The sequence below is a fragment of the Peromyscus leucopus genome, chromosome X, assembly GCF_004664715.2.
Source record: "Peromyscus leucopus breed LL Stock chromosome X, UCI_PerLeu_2.1, whole genome shotgun sequence".
Lineage (NCBI taxonomy): Eukaryota > Metazoa > Chordata > Mammalia > Rodentia > Cricetidae > Peromyscus > Peromyscus leucopus.
This window is the reverse complement of record NC_051083.1, coordinates 30,747,977-30,753,962: the sequence shown is the minus strand read 5'-3', so window position 1 is coordinate 30,753,962 and position 5,986 is coordinate 30,747,977. Positions and strand designations below refer to the sequence as shown.

The window sequence follows — 5,986 nt, the reverse complement described above, 5'->3', positions numbered from 1 at the left end:
TTCTTGTAAACAGAAAGCTTCTTGAGAAAAGCAGACTTACTGAAATTCTCTCCTTTCGTCTTATTGATTGTGTAGCTGAGGTTCAACTAATTTAATCTTTGGTGTTAAAGCACATGAATCACTTTCAGTGTAGCAGAGCACTAATAGTCTCACCATCACAGCTAATTTGGGGTGTTCTGAGTTCTTAATTGTATAATAAAATTGAAAAAAATTAAACCAATACTTTCAGGGTAATTCTATTAAAATGAAATATGGCTTGCCTTTAGTTAAAAGAAAAAAGGATAGCTTTAAGGAATCAAGGGAGAAAAAGCAAACCCTTTCATGATCCTATTCATTATTCTCAGAAACAAAATGGATTTCTTTTCAGCATGTTGGAATAAAAATGGAGTTCTTTCTAAAATCATGACAAGTTTTATCTAGGGGTATGAAATTTTAAATAGGAAGAATAATAGCAAGGGATGGGCCTTTACCCAGTAACACAGAGATAAATGCTTTTTCTAAGGGTATGTGGATGTAGAAAATGAATCATCCTTGGACCTGCTTAGGTTTGCAACTCAGAAAGCCTGTGGATGGTAGCTTGTATTTTTATGGTCAAAGTTGTCTTCTCTACTTGGATAATAGTGGCTAACAGTGATATTTTGCATTTCTTTTGATTAAACAAAGCACAATAAAAAGTTAAGGTGATGTAAAAATTCTTTAATACCAATGTGCACTGAATTAATATCAAAACATCTTTAATAAATTTGAAGGCATGATCAGAAATATTTGAGACACTACTTGTTTTGCATGAAATATTTCATGAACATAGTAATTCATGGACCTTGTGCATTGGGCTCCGTGAGTCCATGTTCATAACCACTGTTGGGGCTTATTTCACTTCATATATTACTTCTAATAAGCTTGACAGGATTTTCAAAAATTATTTTTATAATTTCATAAGTCTTCCTTTCTGCTGCCCAATCTATGAGAATATGTATGACTATAACTTTTCCCCTAGTGAGCAGAAGTTCTAGTTATTCATTTTTATTGGATTTTTTCAACATCTGATCATTTATTTGTTACTCTTAAAGACTTATTTTTGACTGGACTCAGGAGTAGAATCTCTGAGCGAGGACAACGTACATCTCTTAGCAATCTGTTCCTGATACTTCTTTGCCTTCCTCATTCTCTTGAGTGAAAGTTGAGCATATTCTGCAGCCTCTTTCTCATTTTTCTTAGTGTGTTATTTCTTCAGAGAAATGCATTTGCTTTTGTGTTGCAGGGCACATGGAGCAACAAGATCCGGAATCTTAGGTGTCTTGGTCCCGGGCTTCTTACCTACTTTTGTTTAAAGGCTTTCTGACTACATATTGGACATTATCTCCTTTATAGAGACTTGAAAATTTTCAGATTCTGCTAGTTTCTTTGGATCCTGATCACTGAAGCACAGCAGTATCTGTCAGTCCAGGAATATCCATTTCTCCCTTTCTTACACTAACCAAGTTGAGACCACTCAGATTGGCATCCACAATGAATTCTTGACCACACTTGCACTTCCTCTCTCCAGTTCCCCTAGGTCTGTAAGAATGCTCCTTACTCAACAGCAGGCGCACTCTGCCATGAGTGTGCCTTGCTTCATGGGAAAACTCTGTTGTTCCCACCACTGATTCAGATCACACATAACCCTTCCACTCTTCACCCAGAGCACCAGCAGCTACTTCTGTGACCATGAGCTTCTCACAGAAAGTTCAAAGCTTGCCTTCATTGTCCACTTCAATGAGTTTCTGACAGATGGTGGCTGGGAAGGAGATATTTAGCTATCTCTTGCCGAGAAGGCATGATGAAAAAGAGCTTTATTGGATTTTCAGTGAAGTATTTCTCAATTGTGTGATCCACAGATGTCACATCTTGACTAGTGTGGTGGTTTGAATGAAAATGGCCCCCATAGGTTCATAGGGAGTAGCACTATTAGGAGATATAACATTTTTGAAGTAGGTGTGGCCTTGTTGGAGGAAGTATGTCACTGGGGATGGGCTTTGAGGTTTCAGAAGCTCAAGCCAGGCCCAGTGGCTCACTCTCTTTTCCTGTTCTGTGTGGATTAAGATGTAGAACTCTTAGTTCCTTCTCCAGCACCATGTCTGCCTGTGTTCCACTATGCTTCCTGCCATGATGACAATGGACTAAACTCCAAATTGTATGCCAGCCTATGGTGGTCTGAATGAAAATGGCCCTGTTAGGCCCACAGGCCTTATTGGAGGAAGTATGCCACTGGAGATGGGCTTTGAGGTCTCAGATGCTCAAGCCAGGTCCAGTGTCTCTCTCTCTTTCTGTTGCCTGCTGATCTGGATGTAGAACTCTCAGCTACCTATCCATCACCATGTCTGCCTGTGTGCTGCCATGTTTCCTGCCATGAAGATTATGGACTAAACTTCTGAAACTGTAAGCCAGCCCCTATTAAATGCTTTCTTTTTATAAGCGTTGCCATGGTCATGATATTGGATTCCATGGTATTAGATTCACAGCAATGAAATCCTATCTAAGACAACTAGATAGCAAACACTTGGGTATTATTGAAAACCCCATAAACAGAGACAGTTTACTTTTGTTTTATTATTATTATTCATTATATTGAGTTTAAGGTGTCTTAGTCATAAGGAATTATTTCACATAGGATTTATAATAAAAAATGTTGCCGATTAAACTAGCAAGATACTTCTGATATTGTTTAATTAAAAAAAAAGTTTGAGATAAAGTCTTGTGTATCCTGGTTGGCCTAAAAGTTGTTGCATAGCTGAGGTTCACCTTGAGCTCCTGATCTACCTGGCTCTGCCTCTTAAATGCTGGGATTGCAGTCAGGTGCTGTCATGTTCTTTTTATGTGGTGCTGGGTATGGAACTCAGGGCTTCATGCATGCTAGGCAAGTACTCTACCAAGTAAGTTATATCTCCTACCCTTTATTTTAATGTAATTGATACAACTGTTTTTCATATGCTTAGAAATGGATTTTTGTTATATATTCAGAAAACAAAAACTACACGTGGCCTATAGTGGTTGAGGTCTTCTTATTACTTCCTTCATTGGTGGTCTAGCTTGTCTATGTCATTTGCCATTGGAACCACCATTGCCCATCTCTCCCCATGTTGTTTTGTCTTATTGCCAGAGTCAGAGCTGAAACATTGCTCCTAAGGGTTCTCCACTAAAGTGTCTAGATGTTCTTCCAGGACCCTGAAATCCAAATTCTGCTAGTTAGAGATCCCTACAAGAATATTTTCAGACCCCTAACATTCACTTTCTTTCTCAAGTTGTTCTGGAATGGTTTGTTGACTGAGATATCAAAGGGGTGCTGTGGCCCAGTTATGCACCTAGAAATAGACTAAGTTCCACAGTCACAGCCAAGCATGGTGGACAGCTTCTAAAATGGGTCCCCAAGATCTTTCGCTCTTGATATCCCTGTGTGACTCCTCCTCTAGAGCATGGGCTGGACCTAGTGACTTGCTGCTAATGGATGGAATTGGGCAAATATGATGAGATGATACTTCTGACATTAGTTTACAGCAGACTCGGATTTCCTTTTGGCCATCTCATTCCTTGCATCCTGTGTGCTTCTGTGCACACGTTTTCTCCCACTAATAAGACCACTAGGCTTTTATGTTTTAGATGAGTGCACTACATAGACCTGGCAGGCTTAGAACTCACTCTGTAAAGTAGGCTGGCCTTAAACACATAGAGATCTTTCTGCCTCTGTATAACTAGTACTGGGATTAAAGGTATGAACCACCACCTCTGGCTAAAGAGTGCACTAGAGAAGGAAGTAAGAGCAATCTCTGGCCAACAGCTCATGAGTAACCAATACCTTAGTCCAACAGGTCATGAGAAATTGAATCCATCCAACAACAGTGTGAGCAAGCTTGGAAGCAAGTCCAGCTCCAGTTGAATCTATCTCAAAGATAATCACATTCCTAGAAAACACCTCAATTGCAGCCTGTGAAAATTCTGTAGCCAAAAGATCCATCTAAGCCATGCTCAAATTACTGATCTGCAAAATCTTTGAGATAATAAACACTGTTGTCTTCAGGTGCCAAGTTATGGGGTAATTTGTTATGTGGCGATAAATAACTCAGGCATTAGCAACTACATCATGAACGTCACCTGGCTCATAGCAGTTATAAATTGCCATTGATTGAAAGATGCATTTCAATTTTAAAGATGATAAATCTGATTATGTAGTCTGCATTTTGAAATAAACTGAGTGGTAGAGTAGTTAGTTAACCCATGAGCTACAGTAATCCTTGAATAAAACAACTCTGCCTGTTTTAGTTATGAGCTTTCATGGTGATCAACCAATAACAATATTTGGAAAATGTTTGCTGAATTGAATTTTCTGTATAATTTTATTATTGAACAAAAAAGGTTTGGCTAGGGATAGATCTTGAGAGAAAGAATTTGCCCATGGCCATGGCTTGGTGAGGTCCTATGCACTTCCCAAATGCTTCTTTTGGTTGTGAGCCTAGCCTTTAACAGCTGAGCCATCTCTCCAGCCCCCAAATGCTTCTTTTAAAGTCTAGCTCTTTTCAGTTTAGCAATAGCAATTGCTTCACATGTTTTGCTGCTTTAGAGGTCTGGCAGGACCTTCATGAATATGAAGGACGTGAATTGAAGATATATTTAATATCTTAATATATATTTAAATTTTATTTCATATATTTATTTTTCAGAGCATATGCGCATGTAGAAGTCAGAGGACAATTTACAGGAATCAGTTCTTTCCTGCCATGTGGGTCCCAGAGACAGAATTCAAGTCATTGGAGACTAGCACCTTTATCCACTATGCATCTCACTAGGCAAATCTCTTTCTTCCCCCTCTTGCATGCATGCATGCATGCATGCACAATCTCATGTATCCAGTTTGCCTCTGAACTCACCGTGTGAGGAAGGATGGCCCTGGAGTTCTACTTCTTCCCCTTCCACCTCCTGAGATTACAGCTGGCACTACTACACCTGGCTTATGCTGTGCTACAGATCGGACCCAAGGCTCCATGCAGGTGAGCGAAGTCCTATGTTAGCTGAGTCATATCCTAAAGCCTAATAATACAATTTTAAATGTATGAATCATATACTATCCTTTCATACATTTTCAGAGTTTTTTTGTATATGTTTGCATGTGTGTGCTCATGTGTGAGTGAATCTTTGGAGGCCAGAGGTTGATGTCTCCTCCATCATTCTCCTCCTCAGTTTTTTTACCCCCGAGATAGGGTTTCTCTGTGTAGCTTTGAGCCTTTGCTGGAACTCACTCTGTAGCCCAGGCTGGCCTCGAACTCACAGAGATCCACCTGGCTCTGCCTCCTGAGTGCTGGAATTAAAGGCATGCACCACCACTGCCCAGCTCCTCCTTAGTTTTTAAAGATAGAGTTGCCCACATTTCATGGAGCTCATTTGGCTAGACTGACCAGCAAGCTCTAGGGATACTCTTGTCTCTACTTTCCCAGTGCTTGAATTACAAGGGCACACCCAACTTTATTTATGTGGGTGCTGGGGCTAGAACTCAGGTCCTCATGATTAGAGGAGGGTTTATAATTTGTCAGATAATGTGTTAATTCTGTTACGTAGTGACATCACTTATTTGCCAAAACCACACCATGAGGTAAGTAATACTTTTAGTTTTATAGATGAGGTTGCATGAATCTTAGGGAAAGTAAATAACTTGAAAAGAACATCCAGTTACTAAGTGGTAGAAGCAAGTCTTGAACTTAGGGCTTTATTCTCAAGTTCTATCTTTTCACATACTGAATGTGATTGCTTCTTCTCCAAGTTATTGTTGCCTTACATATGGTGTGTGCTCAATAGCTATTTGTTGACTCAAAGTCATTAGTGTATACCTATTGATTTCCCATCATGTATGTACTAGGCATTGAGTTAGTCAATTACCTAAGTACAAGATATTTGTACATTTCAACATGGAGGAGTTAGTATTAAAAATCACATCTTCTAATATAGCAAATTCCTGCAG

The 5,986-nt window shown here is 39.5% G+C and overlaps 1 pseudogene; it reads right to left on the bottom strand.

The window, feature by feature from the left end:
* Window positions 1–1,072: 1,072 nt before the first annotated feature.
* LOC114705706 lies at window positions 1,073–3,991 on the bottom strand (annotated as a pseudogene).
* Window positions 3,992–5,986: the final 1,995 nt, after the last annotated feature.